At 47.8% G+C, this 22,100-nt stretch overlaps 1 pseudogene; it reads left to right on the top strand.

Annotated features, from left to right (window-relative positions):
* Positions 1 to 976: 976 nt before the first annotated feature.
* Positions 977 to 1,614, top strand: LOC116914605 (annotated as a pseudogene).
* Positions 1,615 to 22,100: the final 20,486 nt, after the last annotated feature.

Raw genomic sequence — 22,100 nt, 5'->3', positions numbered from 1 at the left:
ACACTCTAGATCTACTTGAGAAGAACATGCATTGTGCGATAAAGTAAATGTCTTCCATTGGTGAGTTGCCTTACATATTTCTAATTGTTTTCTTTCCTTCATTAATTGACCCCCCTTTCTCAATATATAATAATGCTCTTCTCATCGGCAACACCTTCTACTTGAAGACTGCTTTTTTCATTCATTCATTCATTCATTCATTCATTCATTGTTTTATTTGTCTTTTTGAGACAGCATTTTTCTGTGTAGCTCTGGCTGTCTTGGAACTCACTCTGTAGCTCAGGCTGACCTTGGACTCACAGAGATGTGCCTGCCTCTGCCTCCCAAAGTGCTGGGATTATAGGCATGCACCACCGCTGCCCCGTGTGAAGACTGCTTTTTTTTTTTTCTAATACTAATGCAATCAGAGAGGGGTATTTTTTAGTAAAATATTTTAATTGTTAAGGAAAGCCAGCAAAACCACTCTTAATTGCAATAATAAAACCTTAAATGTATGTGTGGTATGCAAATGAGGGGACAAAAGCAGCTATTTCTCTCGTCACAGCATCCACTAAGAAGACTGCGTAAGTGGACCAAGAGAGGAGACTCTAGGCAGCTGAGGTTAGCAAAGAGGCTCAAGCTTCAAACCCCAGGAGTTGCTGACGCTGCAATGACCAGCATCATCTTCCTGGAGAGCATTCAAGGATTTGTAATGATGTCACGGTGGCGGTGCATCCATTGGTGACAAGTCTACATAGCGTCCTCAGTTTAAACTTTCGATGGGAGTCCTTGAAGTTTGGGAAGTGGAACTTAGATAGCTACCGTATTACAGAGGTCACGAAAATTCCTTAGGAAACTTCAGGGTGGAGGGAAAAGCCAGATCAGGAGACGGCTTCAAGATCCCTGCTGGCCAGGGCATAGACACTTGAGCATCCAGCGCCACAGTGAGAGGTCTTTGTTTAAAAGGCAGCAGAGCTTTCCTAGGCAGCTGCCGAGGATGGCGGAGGGGCAGGATCTAGTATTGGATGGCCGGGGCCATCTTCTGGGCCGCCTGGCGGCCATTGTGGCCAAGCAGGGTACTGCTGGGCCGGAAGGTAGTGGTTGTACGCTGTGAGGGCATCAACATTTCTGGAACTTTCTACAGAAACAAGTTAAAGTATCTGGCCTTTCTCCGAAAGCGTCACCAACCCGTCTCGAGTCCCCTACCACTTCCGAGCCCCAAGCCGCATTTTTTGGCGCACTGTGCGAGGCATGCTACCCCGCAAGACCAAGAGAGGCCAGGCTGCCCTGGAACGCCTCAAGGTGTTGGACGGGATCCTTCCACCCTATGACAAGGAAAAGCGGATGGTGGTCCCTGCTGCACTCAAGGTTGTGAGGCTGAAGCCTACCAGAAAGTTTGCTTACCTGGGGCGTCCGGCTCATGAGGTCGGGGGGAAGTACCAGGCAGTGACAGCCACTCTGGAGGAGAAACGGAAGGAAAAGGCAAAGATCCACAACCGGAAGAAGAAGCAGCTCTGAGGCTAAGGAAACAGGCAGAAAAGAATGTGGAGAAGAAAATCTGCAAGTTCACAGAGGTCCTCAAGACCAATGGACTCTTGGTGTGAACCCAATAAATACTGTTTGTGCCTCAAAAAACAAAAACAAAAAAAAAAAAAGGCAGCAGATGTCGGGCATTGGAGAGGCGAGCAGGGACAAAGGTTCTCCTCCTCCTAACCTCAGTTTGGACACAGTTTTGAACTTGCCATAGGAATCTCCCTCACACTGGAGAATAATTCAGCTCTCAGCTGTATCTCAGCTCGGCAGCACAGCAGCAACAGCGTTTGTCCTCACATCAACAGACCAGCAGTTCCCCATTGCCAGTAGCCAACCCCTTTGAGAAGTCAAACGACCCCTGGACAGAGGCCGCTTAAGGCCCTTGCAAAGCACATATGTTCTACATTACAATTCACAGCGGTAGCAAAATTACAATTACGAAGTAGCAATGAGAATGTGGGGTCTCCACAGCACACGGGACTGTGTTGCAGCATTAGGAAGGTCGAGAACCACTGCCACAGATGGAAACGTCATCCAAAAATCAAACCGAACAATTCCTGCAGACCCCCCCTTCCCATCATGAGTTCCTACTCTACAGTTAGCCATTGCTGTGGATATCCAATGGTTCACTCAGATGGAAATCTCGATCCAAAAGATTGAGGCTAAATATTTACCCCCAAAAAAATAAAAGAGTGGCAAGGTTGGTAGCATATGGTTTGCATTTGTACACATACAAGGAGACAGGAAGAGGGTATTGGGTGTCAGAAGCAAAGCCCTGTGTTGTTCAACACACACACACTTGAGCAAGTATCTACACAAAGAACACACACACACACACACACACACACACACACACACACCACCATAGTCTTCAAGCACGTTTATCCCCTGAGGATCAATCACTAGGCTTCTCTCATAACGTCAGAGCTTTCTTATGGTTCCCACAGTTGGGGTGAGGATGACCTATTAAGGTTATGGATCAAAGAAAAAAGAGATAAAGTCCTTCTCAAGAAGCCTCGGAATGCAAACAGGCACCAAGGCTAATCTTCCAGAAACCTGCCAGTTTGCCGGCTACATCACCCTCGAGGCGAATCGCGTGCAGCCCTTAGGAGAATAAAGGTGCTGGATGCTTAAATAAGCTTGGGAAGAATGGACGATCTTCAGAGATGACCTAGAGCTAAACAGAGCGCCACACAAGCCTTCGAGCCTGCTCAGTGCAGCCCACGCCCCTGTCTTTTGTCTCAAGTTCTTCAGTGTCTGAGATGCAGGAAGGCCCAGAGAAGTAACAGGACAAAGTAACAAAGTAACGAGCCCATTGCCAGAAATGAAAGGGCTTGGAGCAGTTCAAAGGTAAATGACCCAAAGTCAAGTTTCAAATACTTTATAGTGTGGTACCATTGCCGGGAAGGGAAAGGATGCTTCCACCACTGAGGGCTCCTGTGGGTTTGAACCTTGATCCTCCATGCAGCAGCATTAAGAAGGTACCTGTGAGGGATGATGAGGCCAGGAGAGCTCGGCCCTGCCCTTGCTAGTGGAATGAGCTTCAGAACTAGCTCGGACCTCTTTCGCATGCCTCCCAACATCTGAAGATACCTACAATGGTATAATTCTGGGAGCAGAGACTGGCTTCACCACACACCAACTCTACCTGGACCACTCGAGCGACTAACACTAACTCAGTTTCTGAGAAAATAAGTATGTATTGTTTATGAAAAGACCTGGTCTTGAGAGACATGCCGGCGCCATGGAGCAGCAGGTGCTGTGTGGAAGACACCAGAGGGAGCCACTACCGTGGGCAAGTATGTGCTAGAGAGTTGGGAGAGAAAGAGAAATGGAGTGGCGTGTGCTCTGTGAGGAGAGGAGGAACTGGGAAGTCAAGGGTGGTAAGGGCCAGTCCTGCAGAACCAAAGCTTAGGATCTCCATGACAGCAACAGGATATCAGAGAGGCTTGCTGGTGGACATCCAGTATCAATAGTTCAGCAGAAGCCAGAGGCCTCGAACCAGACCAACGACTTACATTTGCAAGTAAAGGTATATGGACCAAAGGGTGTACTGTGGGACACACTGTGACACACTGCAGCTTCCACAGTGAGATTTTTGTTTCTTTTGTGGGGAAGTTTGCAAGGGCAGATGGTGGATAGGAAACGTCCCATTCCGGGAAGATGAGTGGGATTGGGGTGCATGATATGAAATCCACAAAGAATCAATAAATTTCTTTTTTAAAAAAGACATAATCTTGGTTATTTTATATAACAACTCGAGTGGATGGTTATAGAATAGTAAGTTTATCTGGGAAATGTCGTCCCTCCCGCAGACAGATGACTGATGAGCGGATAGGCCTGTCCTGCCTTCAGGCTCGCCAAGACCTGGGGCTCTTCTCAAAGGTGGCCTGCAAACCTGCTCTGATACAGGATCTATATCTTCTGTGAATCTCATTTCTAAAACCGGTCCTTGCACTGCTCTTGGGCCAGAAGTCATTAGAACGAGTTCTATAAAGACATGGTGACTCCCGTTTTGAAATTTCACTCGCTCACTCTTTTGTTGTATGTGCTCACGGATGATATGGAGCAGGGCAGTAAGCAGGAACGGGGCCAAGGACTTGATTCACGGCTGTCACTGCAGGCTTACAGTTTGCTCTAGTGAAAGAGGTCACGACATTCCCCAAGTATAGTGAAAGCTGGGCCCAATGGTCCAGGAAGGGCTGCAGGCCAAACTCCTTTGTTACCCCATACAATTGCCAAGCAAGTCCCACAGACCATGGAGCAGAGTCCTAGGGGTCTTCTGCACTCTACCTGCACTGGCTGAGTCTGCCAGCATGCTGCAGGGTCCTGCACTCGCCTGTGCAGATCTGAGAGAAGCCTTCGATCTCGGCAGCTACACTTCCACAGGCCAGGTCTCTGCAGGTGCCAAACCTCCTCTCTAACCAAGGACCAAGCAGATGGAGACTCGTTTCCTTTTCAAGAAAACCAGGGATTCACTGGAGGCCCCAGGGCAAGTAGCTCATTCTGAATTCAAACACAAGGCTTACAATTCTTAGATTTGTACCAAGGTACCTGGAGGAGAAATAGTTAGCACCAGGTATAATGACATAGTAAGGAGGTGGGATAAGAAGGAATAATGAAAGGTAAGATACAAGCAAAGTTCAGCTGTGTACCTGTTCATTAAACCCGCTGTTTTAAATGCCAATTTCTAAAGCACAGATCCGACTCGTTGCCTGAATTGGATATAACAATAACCCATAAAGAAAAAAGGCTTAAGTTTCACTGAGATGTAAAGCCTGTGGGTAAATCAAATATTCACCGAGAAATGTCCTAGGAAGAGAGTTTACTTGTGGAGAAATAAAGATTAAAAGGAAACTGGGTGTCATTCTTCACTCTTACCACATGGTGGCAGTAAAGACCGGCAGTGGTGCCATCCCAGACATTTGCACAAGAAAGCCAAAGAAGGCTTAAAGATCCAGGCAAAGGCAGAGGAAATAAGAAAAGCAAAATCTCGAACCTAGGTACTCCCAGACTGCCCCCAAGCACCACCAGATTCCCCTCAAGTCACCAGGCACTACTCTCAGAGTTGATATGGAGTCTTTATTTTATCAAATAGCTCCTGCCTGGCCTCTGAACTGCCTAGTTGTGAAAGAAAAATACTGCAGCCAACTTCGTATGAGAATCTGTCTGCCATTCTGACCTTCATTTGCAGTAAAGATAGGCTCAGGAGAGGTTGGAGCCCTGAGTCTTCCTACCTGCATGGCATAGCCATTCCTCTCCAGCCCACATCCCACTGTCCTGACACCTTGATTCCCTACCGGCTGGTGGACTTTTTCACTCTGTCTTGGGAAAGAATCTGGCTCTATATTTCTGTGTCATGGCTCCTTCTGAAGGTCAGAGGTTACCCTCAATGGGATTTTCTCTTTCCATAGTGTCATAATTAATAAATTAGAGGCAGAGTCCAGACCTGACCCTCATATACAACCACCTCTTCCCTAGTCCCTTCTCCAAACGTCTGGCCCTTCCAGTCCTGTGTCTCTTCCCACCCACACCTACCCCTGCTACTTGCCCAGTGTGGACTTTCTACCCATGGTGTTTGGGATTGGGCGACAGGCATTACCAGAAGCAGATGGAGCATTGCTCTTAAGAGGACAGATCTAGTCTAGTCTTAGCCCCGCTACTTAAGGCAAGGTTTGCACAAGCACCGAGCCTCAGCTGTAAAAGGAGGCAAAGCCACGTTCTTGCTTTTCACTAGATGATCTAGCATCATTGGTAGGTTTCTGAGGGGTCCCCTTCTCTCAGGAAGTAGAGTGTCCCCATGCTTGGCAGTCTAGAAACTGAGATGTCTCTTCTGACAGACCTTGACAAACAGAGGTGACAAACACACACACACACACACACACACACACACACACACACACACACACAGGGTGTAGGACACATGCACAAATCAGCACACTAGCTGACTGGACCTGTGGGATACCAGAAGCCGCCTGTCCTTCTAAATGTTACTGGATTTTCAGACAAGAGCCTGAGTTTTCAGAGTCCCAAATGACTAAGCTAAGCCAATCCATCAACCAAAGAGGAGAGCAGCATATAAAATGGAGACTCCGTCAATGTGGTCACAATGGGGAAACGTGCAGGGGTTCTGAGCCTGTCTTTGGGGTACTGGCATGAGCTTTGGCTCCCACGGAGGAATAATTGGGGCAGGGAGCAGCAGTATGCAGAATGCGTCAATCTTGGTCAAGAGCCGTAGTTTGGTTGAACATTAAGCGTCGGTTGAGCCAAGTGTCTCCAAGTCTTCCTTATTGCGTGAGAAGGCCTGCCAGCCTCTGTGTGATGACAGCGTCTGCTCAAGAAGTGACTCTTCTCCTGGGGGCTCTGCTGGTCCTGACATCCAAGGTCTGGAACAGTTACTGGAAACCTTCCAGTAGCTTTGGGGCTTCTGGAGCAGGAAGATGGTAAGAAGACGGTAAAAGACGGTAAGATGCCTCCATTACTCACATCTTTGTGCCTTCATCCATGGAGGATGCTGAACATGTGGGTGTGGTACCAGAGGTTTTGCAAACTCTCCTTGAGAAATCGGCATGCCTATGGGCCCGGCTAAGCTAGAATCTGACTAAAGAGACAGACACAAAAGGGAGGCAGAGATACCAGACGTCCATTAGGCTCTCAGCTTCCTCGCCGACGCCGTTGGTTTCTCTGTTTTTAGCACAAGGAGCCTATAAGCATCAGTTTCAAAGGAAGTCCCTAGTGATGAGTGGAGAGTGGGATGAACTATAAACTTAGGTGACGGTATGAAGCTCGGGCTGTAGCAGAAGGGACCCGTGCTTAGGTCAGGGTCGTGCGTAGCTGGAACTTTCTGACACCATCACGTTTGAGGGACCGCCTGGAAGCCTCTAAGTACTGAACGTTGGAGCCCAGACACAAAGTCAGGGTCTAGCCTCCCCACCCCCACACCACAGCTTCCCGGACTGTCTCTAAGTCAGAAGAGGCCAGCTCTGTAGTTCTAGCAAAGGGCCTTTCATCTGGGCAGTGCTGAGGAACACTTGATTGATATCTCTCTGTAAAAACTGGAAAGACGCCATGCTGATAAATCCTGTTCTCTAAAACCACGCATAGCCAGAGAGGGCTGTTTGGATTCTCAGTTGTATCGTGAGGACTTAAGCCAGGAGTCAGGAAGCAGCTCAGACCCAGCGTTCTTTACGGATCATGACTGCAGGTTCTGAGGACAGGGACTCAACTTGCTTCCGAGCAGAACTCTGCCTCAAGCCCTGTTCACCCGCCCAGCCCTGTAGTTGTATCTCCTCTTGTAGGAAGCCACAGCTCCCCGGTGTACAGACTCCCTTTCTGCTCCGGTAAGGGAAGAAAGCTAACTTTGCTGGGATCTAAGTCCACACGTCTTTATCAGGTAACTTGATCACCGTTGATCAGCAACCCATAGCCCTCTTGGAAGATTGGGGAAGTAGATTTGAGGACCATCTCCATGACACAGAGGCAAAGGTCTCTGAGGTAGCCCAGCTCTGTCTCCTTGGCTCAGCCATTCTTCCTTCTGGTCCATTCTCAGATCCTCCGTGGGGACAGTACAAACCAACGATCCTTTAGCTGTGATGTCATCGCTAAAAGGCATCGGAAGCCGGGAGATTTCTTGTGACTCATGCGGCTCCCAACACTGTCTGGACTTATGTCATTTGGCGACAAAAACCTGACCCGAAATGACACCAGTCTATTTATGCTCTATTGGTCTTTCAAAATAGGAATATTTGCCACTTTTCTTTGCACAAACACCAACTATTTGATTATAGGTAAATTAGCCCAAATCTTGTGGAGGAATTTTCGAAGGCATAGTATATCCTGTACACGCATCATCTTATTCCCCTAAAATATTTAAAATGCTCCATTCCAACAGCAGTGAAGGCCCAGGGTCTCAGAGGTGGATTTGTGGATCTTTGTTGCTTCAAAACGAGGTGCTCAGATCACACATGTGCTTGGATCATGTATGTGCTTGGATCATGTATGTGCTCAGATCATGTATGTGCTCAGATCACACACGTGCTCAGATCATGCATGTGCTCAAATCATGTATATGCTCAGATCATGTATGTGCTCAGATCAAACATGTGCACAGAACATGTATATGCTCAAATCATGTACATGCTCAGATCATGTATGTGCTCAGTTCACACATGTGCTCAAACCATGTCTGAGACTACCCCTTCCAGTAGAGGCGCGGAGCACAGCGACTCTAGTGCAGCTGGCATGAACTCGCCCTGACTGTATGTAGTAAGCAACACACTCCCTCCCCAGGGCTCCAGAGCACTTTTTCCTCTGTGTTCTTCAAAGCTTCTTCTAGGTGTCACTCGTCATTCACAGTCCCCCTGGGATGACCAGTTCCTAAAACAGTCTCGTTAGGTGGCCTCATGCTCTCTTGCCCTGTCACGTCCTCCAGTGGTACCCCTCATTTCACATCAGTCGCCAGCCGGCCCAGCCTGCCCTGCTCCCCTCACACCTCCTTCCTACACTCAGGAACAAGGCAGCACTGCTTTTCTCCGCACTTGCATTTCACAAACCATGTTGGTCCCTTACCCTTGGGGGTAGGCCAGATGGAGGCCCTCCTCCTGGCTGCTGGGCAGAAGTATGGAGGTTTTGCAGGAACTCCTGACTGGTGGAGTCTCCAGTTCTCCTGAAGGCACCATATGAAGACCCTCAACACCTCCATCCCTTCCCATTTGGCTATTGGAGTAGAGGACAAATCTAAGCTCAATAGCCCCCATCAAGTAAGCAAGGGCTGGCAGCCTAAGTATTGCACTACCTATGAGATAAGCCCCTGACTTTGTTCAAAGGACTCACATTGGTGGTTTTCAGGTACCCTGAGGCCAGGCCTTATCCAAGAGAGTGGTGGCTGTAGGCCACCAGGGCACTGGAGCCAGGGGCACAATATCAAAGAACTACTTTTTGCGACCATAAACAAGCTGAGGATTGAAAGACCTCTGGCCCTTAGAAAAGGGTACTTCCTCCCCCTCTGTTTACTTAAATGCTCTCAGTTCGGGGCCAGGGCACCTCTCCTACAGGGGTCTCACAGAGAAGGAGCATAGCTTGGGCCATGACCAGAGGGGCCATTCCTAGGAATCTTCCATGTAAGTTACAGCCTAGGTCTCTCTTGAGCTATGGACAATCTCAGTAATCGTTCCCCTTTTCTGAGGGCGGCTTAGAAGGGCCAGTCACATGGTGGCATGACCCTTCTGCTCTCTGCCCAGTCATTCAGAGGCTGTCTGAGCCAATCATCCACCACGGAGACTGAATGCTCCACAAGGGAGTCTGGAACTGAGTCAATGTCTGGGGTCAGTGAGAATGTTCCAGGTCATGAGGTCTGCCACCAGATGGCATCTGAGGAGTTCAAATGAGGAGAAGGCACCTGTCATCTACACATCCACAGGCAGTTCACTCTGAGAGGCAGCTTGGCGGGGCATGGAGCAAACTAATGCTCAAACACATCTCACTGGACCACACGCACAGGGGCTAGGGAGACAGGCCCTCTCCGCTGTGATGGATGGATGTCATGATTAGGTTGACACTAACTTTATTTTTTTTTTCAGAGCTGAGGACCAAACCCAGGGCCTTGCACTTGCTAGGCCATCGCTCTACCACTGAGCTAAATCCCCAACCCTGACACTAACTTTAAATGAAGCGTAATCAATTGCATCATAATTACCCAGGAAACGATTGTTCTGGGTACCCTTCTTGACACCCTAAGAAGATGATACTTTCATTTGAATCAGAAAGCCCACATGGCCTGCCCTGAAGCCACCATCCCCATCCTGTGCTGCCTTGTCCCCATACACCTGTGCCAGGAAGGCTATGCCTGCCTTCTTGTCCACATCACTCCAAGCTCTGGTGCCCTTCCAGAGAATTCCTTTCCTCTGTCCACCACCACGATCAAGTCTAGCAGTAAAAGGACACTGGTGGTCAATATGGACACTCAAGGTCCGTCAGGATCCCTGTGCATTCATTCCACTTAGATACAGGCATTCTTACACGTCTCGTTCCAGCAGGAGTTTAGAAGATAGATCCCCTACGCTATCAGTTAGTTCATCTGCCCAGACCATTTTTCCCTTGCAGAGACCTCTTGCCCCATGGGCACAACATAACAGCATGATTCTTCAGATGGGTTTAATGACTTTGGCCCTCAACAAGAAAGAATGGGAACGCTGGACATTTTCCTCTGCATGAGAGCTTCTAACCGTGAAAGGTATGTATGGTACCAGGGGGTAGAGACACAATGGGGTCGTACCAGGCCTTAGACAGCACTCGGCTGGACCGTGATGCTGACATCACTACCCCAAACTACCACCAGCAATAGTGAGCGCTTCAGGTACGTGATCCCTCAGATCAATGGACACGGTGTCACGTGCACCTGGCAGTCTTGGTAACCTCCTGACCCACGAGTCACCCAACCTCACGAGTCACCCAGCCTTACAAGTCACCAAGAGTCATTATTGCCACATGTTGGAGGTGGAGCACGGGCTCTAGAACACAAGCCCGAGTTCCAGTCCTGCCATGATGGTCCCTGATGGCGTGATCCAGAGGGGGCTACTTCCTCTCTGCACCTCACCTGAGATGGAGAGGATAACAGTTTCAACTTGACAGAGGTACTTTGAGGAGGGGTTGCTAAACAAACATTTATCTGCTTTAAAACCAAACTAGGAAGCCAGGTTTGGTAGTATGAGTCTGTAAGCCCAGTGCTGAAAGGCAAAGACAGGCTGGTGTAGGGGTATGTGCGGGAGGCTCGTTGGTTGGCCACGTTAGCCGATACCTGTCTCAAAATAGTAAGGGAAATGCCAGGCATACTGGTTGCATGCTTGGAAGGCAGAGTGGCCAGATCTCTATGAGTTCAGGGCCAGTTTAGCTTACATAGTGAGTTTCAGACCAACCAGGGATAAATAATAAGACTAGGTCTCAAAAAATATATAAATAAAAATAAAATAAAACAACAAGGTGGAAATCAATAGAACAGTACACCTGAGGTTGACTTCTGGCCTCCCCAAACCAAATTAGTGAGTTGCAACATTTCTCTTTCATAGACGCAGATGTCTACACTCAAAGCATCCCCAGTGTCTTTTAGTCCAGATCCCATGGTGGGCCAAAGATGCCAGGTGAGTTTAACATGGCCAAGAACCCTTCCTAATGATGCTAGGTTAGTGTTTTTCTTGTTTGGAGTCTCTTCACCTTCTGGAAAGTGGATAAAGAGAGCACATTAGATGCTGAGGTCAGGACATCAGGACCCAGGTACCCCAGGCAGGTAAGCCTGTGACAGTCACCTCAAAGCTTTGCAGAGCTGAAATCAAGGTAAGCAATGGAGCTCTGAAGCTGACCTGCCCTTCTGTGCCCAGGGTGAGACAATCCCCAACAACCAGTGGCCCCCACGCTAACGAGGAGGACATGAATATCTATTTTGTACTCCTATGTGTGCACCTAATGAAATCAAATTATCGCTCTGTGTTACGTTGGCCTACTTAAAATCTTTGCCCAGAAACTGCATATTAAAGTTGTACCGAAGTGCTAATTTCTGCCCACTTGTTAAAGTCCCTACCCCTTATCTTGGGAAGGCAAATACTTACAAGAAGCTTTGTTAAGGGGTGACTCCTATGGCCATCTGACAAAAGTCATACCTGTACATCTTATTTGTTAAGAAAGAATTTGTTTTTTATTACTACCTACACATTTGTATCGGCTTTTTGTTTTGTTTTTGCTACCTACAAAACACCTACCAGCGGCGAATGCTTGGTTCTGCTTCTGCTGTTCCTGTAATCATGTCTCACTATGGCAGAAACTCCTTTCCTTGGGCGCAGGACTCAGAGACCATCCTCAGGTGGCCACGCTGTTACCTGACCTCTAAAAGCTGTAAGACATGATGATGAGTTCTGTCTCTCTTGGTTGAATGGTTTTCCTCGCTGGTTGGAATTCCCAGGACACAATTTGGAGGCCCCAGCAAGATTCCACACCAGCCCTTTGCACTGAGGAAACAGCAGCTCAGCCAGGCCAGAGTGAAGGATTCCCAAGTCAAGATGCTAAGCACAAGCGGACATGCCTCTGAGCAGTACTCTGACTCAGGACTTGACTCTCTCGACAGCTGGCTGACCCTCACGACTGGAGAGAGAGGGACAAGAAAGAACTTGCGGGATAAGGGAAGCTACTGAAACCCAGAGTTCTGGTCAGGCCTACTCTTGGGGTAGAAGAGAGCTTTATATCAAAGAGTCCTTCCTAAGAAGGCCATCAGGTCAGAAATCTCCCGAAGTGTGGTCATCTCTGAGTGAATGTGTGGCTGATTGGCTTGCACTTCAGGTTCAAGTTTGTAGCTCCACGGCCAGGTTCCCTTAAAGGACCCCATAAGGCTATAGAGTTCACGAGGGCTTGTCTGAAACACCACAGTGAATTCAATGATCTCAGAGTGCCACCAGATTAACATCTCATTGCAAATCACTCAAAGCCAAGTCCACTGTTGCCAAGGGTCATCGGAGCTCTGAAAATGGGCACGGGCAGGTGGGTAACTGTTCCGTCTTTGGAGGATGCTCCTTGTGGTGGTTTGAATAAGCTTGGCCCAGGGAGAGGCACTATTAGGAGGTGTGGCCTTGCTGAATAAGTGTGGTCTTTCGGAGGAAGTACTTCCCTGTGGGCCTGGGCTTTAAAACCCTCATCCTAGCCAGTCTCCTCCTGTTTGCCTTCAGAACAAGATGTTGAACGTTTCAGCTCCTCCTGCACCATGCCTGCCTGGATGCTGCCATGCTCCCGCCTTGACAATAATGGACTGAACCTCTGAACCTGTAAGCCAGCCCCATTTAAATGTTGTCCTTCTAAGAGTTGCCTTGGTCATGGTGTCTGTTCACAGCAGTAAAACCCTAACTAAGACACTCCTCACCCTTGTCGGTCTGTCTCACATCACTGACATAGGAAGGGAACACTGAGAAATCTGTAAGGGAGAATCCATACAGAGATGTCTCAGCCCTCAGAACCTGGGACGTTTTTGTTGAAGGGAATCAGCCTCTGTCTGGTCAGGACGGGGGTCACTTATCAATGTTACCTCTGAAGCCTGCCCTCTCTGCACTCTGAGGCTGAACTGCTAGCCTGGAGGTCTTTTTCTTTGACGTTTGAGACCTTTTTTCTTCTAGGGGAACCCTAGATCCTGCACAGAATGAGGAGGCAGCTCTAATTCTCTTTCCACCACTCCACTTTTTGCCATTTGGATCCTCTGTTGGGTTCTCACGTCCTCAAGAACATGTTCTCATGGGCTCTTTATCCCACATGTCTGAGAAGCCTGCCACTGTGTGGGGAGCATCACCAAAGTGTCATGGAAGGGCCTACAAGGGCTACTACTGAGGCACCTGTAACCCAGTAACCTACAAGATTAAAATTAATATGGTTTCTGGTGGCTTGAAATAACTAGTCTTTATCTTGGTGCACTATTTGAAAGTCTTGAGACAATAAAGTTTTATCTCTGTAAAATTCTGTAATATATATATATATATATATATATATATATATATATATATATATATATATATATATTCCCCTTACCTTCCAAGCTCAGGTAGATCCCAGGAGACTGTGGGGGTAGCTCTTGACAAGTTCTGTAGCCCTGGGAAATCACCTGTTCTCCTGGGAAAGAGGTCCCCCACCTGGTGAACTCTAACCAGTGCCCAGACTACAAAGAGGAGGATCAACACAGAGGAATCCTTTCTTCAGTGTCCCAGGGGAAGCCATGGTCCAAAAGGGCCTCTGATGTCCCCTCACACAGCTCCAACAACTGGTCAAAGGAAGGCTAGAGGAACCAGAGGCTCCTCCTAATACCAAGTGACCCCTAAGGGCCAGCTCTTCAACTGGCCTTGACAGCAAAACATTTCATTTATTTTTGGTCACCTACATTGTTTTAGACCCCCAACAGGGAAGTATAAGGAAAGACTACATGCTAGATCTAATTCTTCAATTGAATATTATACTTAACCATACAGGATTATATAAAGAATTATTTCTCAGTAACAATTTTCTTCTCAATAAGAATTTTTCTGCCCATTATGACCTTGGTTCAATTCAACACACCTGTGCCTACTTCCAGCCTAGAAAGCAAGCCCTCATATGAGAATTTTTGTTGCTTCCAGTACTGTTAAAGTTGCATTCATGGGTTAAACTGGTAACACCACCAGACGGAAAACAGACTTTGACTGCAAGGACACAAGCCCAGACCAACCTCTCTGGGTCATGCTCCAAAGACATAACCACCCATTGGTCCTGCCCTAGCCACACCTGGGAGCTGGCTAGTTTACACAAGGAAGCCCTGCTCCTATGACAAACCTTCAGGACAACATGTCTATACACAGTGGCAGCCTGAGAACTTGACATGGTCCTTCCATAATGGCACAGAAAATGATTCTAGCCATGCTCTCTATATATAGGACTAGCAAGTTTGCTAGGAAGAATTACTCGCTTTCTCTAACTGTTGATGTCTCGTTAAATATCCAAGTACCAAGTCTTTTAAGTCCTAAGACAATAAGGAACTTCCCATATCCCCATCGTAACTGCCAGTCTTACATCTCCAGTGAAACAGACTTCTAAAACTCTTGGACCAGTCAGAGTCCTAAACTCTGCAGGACTCATTCAGGTTTTATATAACAGGGTCACAATCCCATGGACATGTTAGGTACCTAGAAGACCTACTACATTAAAAACTCAGATGGCTTTATTCTCTATGAGAATCTCGGTTGCCAGAGGAAAATGTACTTAGCTAACAGTCAGACGATCTATGTTGCTTGTCATAGGGTGACCTCACTGCCTGACATCCGAGTGTTGCTCATAGGTTCACAGGATATTTGTACCCCCAAGACCTAGCAATAGGATAGAGAGCCACACAGGGCTGGATGCCACTTTGCAGATCCCTAATTTATCAAATCCTAGCCTAGCAGGGTATAACTGACGTTTTCTGCCTTTGGCAAGGTCCAGCTGAGCGCTCTCCATCCCAGGATAGTGCATGGAAGGAAGCGTTAGAAGAGCTATCCAAGTTGTACCTTTTGATGCTGGGTTTCAGAATAGCACTGGGAGTAGGGACTGCTATTGGAGGACTAGCATCCTCTGGGATCTAGGATAGGCAGGTGGCCACAAAAGTGCTGTAAGACATGGGACAGGTGCCCAGTCACTAGAGACAATAAGAGACCAGGGAGTCTCTCTCCTCCAGACTAGAAGAGGCTTAAATTTGCTGACCACCAAGAAGGAAGGAGTCAGTACTTATAAATGAGGACTATAGTTACCATGCTAAGGGATCTGGGAAAATAAGAAATATGGTCAAACAACCGAGGGAAGGCAGAGCAAAAGAAGAGAACCATTCTGTTTGCTAAGAAAACAATTATTTTAATTATCTACAAATGTTTGTGTGGCTTTCATTGCTACAGAGAAAACGTCTGCCTGAAACGTGTATTCCTGTAGACGTGTCCAACTATGACAGACATTGCTTTGGGTAGACACGGGACTCAGAGGCCACCCTCAGGAGGCCACTTGTCACTTGATCGCCGAAAGGTGTAGAAAATTATGGGATGCTGCTGGACTTTTCCAAAGCACTAGGTTGGCCCCTCCCAGTTTTTATAAAAATTAAATAAAGTTCTTCTGTCCCTCTGGTTGCATGGTTGAGTCCTGGCCGTCTGGAACTCCCAGAACCAGGAGAATGCCAATGCTTTGAAGCCCACAGTACATCATGACATCCCAAAGTATCGAAGACACAGGACCAAGCAGATGAGCAACAGAGGGCAAGCCAGACAGCCTGTGTCACCATTCCACCCCTGGGCTGCTGAACTGCACTTGATCAGACTTCTGGGGTTTTCCTCCCAGAAGATGATGAGACAAAAAGCCAGTAAGGAAAAAGTCTTCTACTAGGCTGACCCTGGGCGTGGCTGGTGTTTCTCCTGATGCTGACCTCCTTCTCAGTAGACCCGTCTGGACAAGGCACCAACCCGGAGCATTGGTAGGCCGGCCATTCAGAAAAACAGACTCATTGAAAAAGACTGTGCTAGACTGTGCTCTGGACGCTGCCCCCCGCTCCAAGACTGAAGGTGCAGGCCTTGCAAAGCACCACCTTGCCACTAGAGGGGGCACTCTCCTCATGTCTCCACTGACTGCGCTCACCTAAGAGCTGGCTTTCAGAGGATCTTGCGTTGTGTCCACATAACGGAACATATCTGGTAGATGGCCACTGCTTATCTGTTTAGAGGGATTGTCTCCACAAACAACCCTTTGTTTAGATATGCAAGGAGTCTTCTCCCCGAATTACAGGCTTCATGACATTTACACACTGTAGATGCTTCCTTCTAGAACGCTGGTTCTCAACCTGTGGGTCACGACCCCTTAGGAGGGGGCATTGAATGACCTTTTCACAAGGGTCACCTAAGACTATCAGGAAATACAGCATTTACATTGTGGTTCATAACTGCTGCAAAATTAATTATGAAGTAGAAGCAAAAATAATTTTATGGTTGGGGGCGGCCACAACATGTGGAACAATATGTATGAAGGGGTTGCGGCATTAGGAAGGTTAAAACCCACTGGTCTAAGACATGGAGGAGCCCATGGTACTGTTCTCCAAAGAGTTCCTGCCCCAAATTCACACTTATCAAGACTAAACACGAAAGTGACAGTACCTAATCAGACCTCTTTTCTAATCACAGCAGGCCTTGGGATCTAGGAGAGATGGCTGGCAGCCTCAATTTATCAAAGCCAACTCTAGGCTGTGCAGGGCAGTTTCCTGCTCCTATCTCAGCTTCCCCAACCTATCCATCAGTGGAGATGTTTTCTGATCCTTCCCAGCATGGGTCTGGTGCTTGTTGTTTTAGGGATAGGACATCTATTCCAGTCTCCCTCCACAGCACCTGGGCAAAATGAGAAGTTTGAAGTGGACAAATTCTTTATCCCGCAGTCACCTGTCCAGGATGCTGTGCACCAGCCAGAGATCAAGGCTTAGCTACCCTAGATCCCAGTGTGATCCACACAGTGATAGGAGTGTGGTCACCACAGGAAGGAAGATTACTTGAGTATAAGCCATCTAGGAAGGCAGGAGTGAGGCACAGTATCCGAGAGCTACAGCAGACTCTGCAAGCGGATGCACCCACTGCATAAACAGTATAAGGTTTGGTGAGCTTGAGTAAGTTGTACCAGGTCAGAGACTTAGACGCGTGCAAAGAGGCAACGACTTGTTAGGAAAGGATCAATTCTGTAAGGTTTTTTTTTTTTTTTAAAGGACGGATTCTAAATGCAGAGCATTTGATAAGTTTTTCCAGAGAGATAGAAGGTGATAGGATCGGTAATTAACCTGGGCATTGCATTAGAGGGCAGCAGTGGGCAGATCCGATACAAGACCTTTACATCAAGCCAAGCAACTTGAACTGTCTCCTGTCTAAGAGGCTCGTAAGGCTTTAACGGATGGAGCAGCCTCACAACCACTCCAACTTACCCTGTTCAAAATCCATAAACTGCCTAAGCTGGAGTGAAGAGTTAGCAGAAATTGTCATCGATAACCGGTGTGTCCAGGGCAAAGACAGCACATTTAAATCTGCTTATAATTCAGGAAGAAAAGGACAACCTAATAGAAAAAACAAGGAAGTGAAGCCACGGCAATTCTCTCCCTCCTCTCTCTCTCTCTCTCTCTCTCTCTCTCTCTCTCTCTCTCTCTCTCTCTCACACACACACACACACACACACACACACACACACACACAGAGAGAGAGAGAGAGAGAGAGAGAGAGAGAGAGAGACGATAAAGGAATAAATGTCCTACAAACATAGGAAAAGTTTCCCAGCCAATTAAGCATTTAACGATTGAAAATATCTCTCACCAGACTGACAAAAGGAAAAGACAGCTAAGAGCAAGCAGCCCCGGCACTGACGTGGGCTTGGAGTGAAGCTTTATGCAACCGTTTTGGAAGGCAATCTGGAAATTTGTTTTAAAAGTGTGAAATGTGCCTGGTGTGACGGAGCATTCAGGGGTCTAGGCTGGAATATTCTCCCTGAGTTCAAGGCCAGCTTGGATTAGAGTGAGTTCTCAGTCAGTCTAACCTACGTAAGAGACCCGCCTTAGAGAAAACAAAAGCCCTGGTGGCAGCAGGTGCACGCAGCTTCCTTCCCAGCACTCGGGAGGCAGAAGCAGGGGGATCTCTAATTGGAGACCAGCCTGGTCTACAGAGTGAGTCACTGGACAGACAGGGCTACACAGAGAATCCTGTCTCAAACAACAACAAACAATCACACAAAGAAATAAGATAAATATTCACATCTCTGGGAGAAACATCTCCACAAGAGGAGACATTGCAACATTGTAACATCAAAAATCAGGAAAAACCTAGGTCCATCTTTAAGTAGATGTCAGTGGGAAATTAATACTATACTTTTTATTTTAACAAGAACAAAACACTGTAGTATGGGTGGGTGGGAGAGATGGCTCATCAGTTAAGAGCACTGTCTGTTCGTACAGAGGTCCTGAGTTCAATTCCCAGTTACCACACGGTGACTCGCAACCATCTATACTGATCTGACGCCCTCTTCTGGCATGCAGGTGTGTATTCAGAGAAAGCACACACACACACACACACACACACACACACACACACACACGATATAATAAATCTCTAAAACAAATGAAAAACAGAGTAGTGTAATAGCAGCTAAGAAAATGGAACCTAGTACCATAGAGATAGGTGAACACTTCTGAAAACTTCCTGCTGTGGCTGCAGAGGACCAAGGTTCTGTCCCAGCATCTACATGACAGTTTACAACCATCTGCAACTCCAGTTCCAGGGAAACTGGTGCCCTCTGCCGACCTCTGTAAGGCATGCACGTGGTGCACAGACATACAGACAGGCAAGACACCCTATGCATAGAAATCAAAAGACCTTTAAAGAAAGGAAGAACCGAAACTCCCACTGTATGAACTAATGTGGACTTATCGTTAAGTAGAAAGGGAGAGCGCTCCAGAATGGCACATATATAGCAACACACATTAAAGTACACTTAACTAAACACAATGCTGTTCACTAAATTTTATATGAGCTCATTATCTATGTATAGAAAGCTTTAGAAGGGGCTTAGAAATATAAATGAAACAGTAACTGTGGCAGGGGACTAAAAATCTATCTAACACCATGATTTCCACCAGCAGAATATATTTCCGTGTTATTTGTGTGGTTTATTTTCATTTTGATAAACGCAGAGCTGAATTCAAAACCTACTAACACACCAGCTCCCACACTCAGTACCGTGGCCAATCCCTAATGAACAGACAGAGGCTGCCTCTGCGGGCATACTCCTGAAATTCAGGCACTTGAGAAGCTGAGGCAGGAGGATTTTGAGAGTTCCAGGCCAGAAAGAGAAGACAGCAATAACAACAAACTTGCTGACTCACCGGTGGGCAGGGGTGAGCCGCTGCGTTGGTTAGAGAAGCTCTGAGAACAGGAAGGCTGGGAGGCCTTGTGCCAGGAGAAGAATCAAGGCCCGGGTAACAAGTGGTGTGGGGGCTCTGTGAACGAGCTGGGAACTTGCCTGAAGTTTGATGGTGTAGATAAATTTGGCGTCATGCAGGTGTGCATTGGCCAGGAAAGAAGGGAGCCCATTTGAGAGCTATTGAGTGTCCCCATCTTGGGAGAGGCGGAGGGGAGTCCGGTACAGTGTTCAGCCTTCCTGGTGCACAGCCCTTTAATACAGTTCCTCATGTTGTGGTGACCCCCCCGACCATAAGACTATTTTAGTTGCTACTCCATAGCTGTGATTTTGCAACTGGTATGAATTGTAACGCAAATATCTGTGTTTTCTGATAGTCATTCAATTTCGCCAAGGGGGTCGTGACCCACAGGTTGAGAGCCGCTGGTCTATTGATAAATCTTGGAGAGGAAAACAAACCTGAAGGACTCGTTGAATTGAAATGGAAAGGAAACACGAGGGCTAACGTCAATGCAATCTGAGGCCAGGCTCTCTGTCAGAGTACACATGAGGTATCTGCAAATCAAAAGGCCATGACTTGGCCGGGTCGTTTCTCCAAAAGCTGTAGAGCGCAGATCAGGGCCCACTCACCACCTTATGGAAGATGTCGTCCTGGGCCCTCAGGATGGGCTGGCCAAGGGCAGCAAGGCAGACACACAGTCCTCTGGCTTCCAGCCATCAGACTCGCAGGATTCCGGGAATGGCTGACACGGGCCACTCTGTTCTTTTAAATCTGTGACTATGTAGCAGTAGAGGGCTAAATTAATTAAGTAATGCTGAAGCCTTGGGGCCCTCCCAAGGCAGCCCACAGGGGAGGGGTTGGCGAGGCCTGAGAACACTCTACCCCACCCCCATCCCCAGTGCTGGAATCCAGAGGCTCCTGAGTGTCATTGGAACCAAGCCCGCACTTGAGTGCTTCCACGGAGACAAAGAAATAATAAATCAAGTGCAGGCACCCCGCCCACGCACTGCTAACCACCGCACCAACCTGCCTCTCCACAGACACCCAGGCAGTTTGCATCTCAGAAGCGAAGCCAGAAGAGGCTGATCCCTCCCTCCACAGCAGCACCTGCAGACCCATGACCTCAAGAAGGCACTACCGTAGGATGGCCATTCCCATCCTCTCTCCAGACTCCCCCTCACCAGAACTCCACACTCTCCACCCACTCCCCATGGCACTGATCCAGAATGGAACGGCCACAGCTGTGTCCACTGAATAAAACACGAAGAAAGGTTGTCATCCAAAACCCACCATCCAGTCTGAAGCGGTTCAAGGTGAGACTGAAGCTACCACTCAGTATCCAGCATTGAGCCCTGAGACTATGTGGTGAGTTCACCGTTGGGCCTGTACCTGCTGTGGCTGATGGCCCTGTGACTAGGAGATGAACATGGAAGCCACAGCTGACTGGGATGAGTCACTTCACTATGGTGTCCCCAACTGTAGAAGGATAATATGAGTGTCGCTGAGACGATTGAGTTAATACATGCTTATCACACTCCGTGACACATCGCTAGCGCTTTTTACAGATCTAATAAAGAGATCCCTTCCTTTACTCCGTCATCTTGTATCAAATGTACCCTGTAGTAACAGTGTCTATATTTTAAATGCAAAGGAGGGGGGTTTCTAATTTTCCTCCAAGACTGATTAGGAAATTTCCCCTTGTCTGTAAGTTATGCTCAAATACAGGAGTCTCCAGAAAGGAGTTTGCCAAGCATCAGTGTGAGGAAAAAGCCACAAACACAGAAACACGGTAAGGACCGGCACCGTAAACACCGGCTCCTAGGAACGGTCCAGCACCACGGACAGTTCCAGGGATCCGCTCTACCTCCTGGCTCATCTCGGAGAGGAAGCTTTTTGCTGAAGGGGATCCTTCCCTGACTGTGGCCCGGTATCCTTCAGATGTAAACTCTCTGCCTTCTTATTTGGAAGCTAAAGAATGTCATTTAGGGACCTGGAAGGAGCCAACCCCATGCCTTCCTCACTCCAATTTCATTTGCTGCAGATGGAGTGACACAGGCATAATGAAACATAAGGAAAAGGGAGGTGGCACCAAGACCTCAAAGCAGGTCCCAACAGCCTGGAAACTCAGGCAAGTGACCATCTCCCTTCTCCATGCCTAGTTTCCTATGGGGGTGTGTGTTGGGGGTGGGGTGGATAGCATCTACATTGTACCAAGATTGAGGAAGGATGGAGTGAGAGCTCACCCATGGCCCTGGCACGAAACCGGTGAGTCTGCGCCTTATCAGAGAGGAACAGAGGAGCAGAGACTTGGGTGCGAGTCCCAAAATGAATTGGCTTCATTCTCAGGAAGCCATGGATTATTATGTGGGCTGGAGGGCTGGGAGACAAGGTCTGCCTCTTGCTAGCACTGGGAAGTTTCTTTCCTGAAAGATTCTACTGTCCACTAACCACCAGAAAGAAAACTGCTGCCTGCGGTGTTGTCCTGCACCCTGATTTTATTCAGTCAGAGCGGCAATATATGAATAAGTAATCATGACCATGTAGGGCAGGAAATACCTCTTTAAAAACCACCAGTGGGATTTTCATAGAAAAGTCAGAGGAACCCAGAGCATTCTTAAACTCCAGTGTCTGGAGAGCCAAG

This window comes from Rattus rattus, chromosome 13 (genome assembly GCF_011064425.1).
Source record: "Rattus rattus isolate New Zealand chromosome 13, Rrattus_CSIRO_v1, whole genome shotgun sequence".
NCBI classification, from domain to species: domain Eukaryota; kingdom Metazoa; phylum Chordata; class Mammalia; order Rodentia; family Muridae; genus Rattus; species Rattus rattus.
This window is presented reverse-complemented; position numbering and strand designations above follow the sequence as displayed.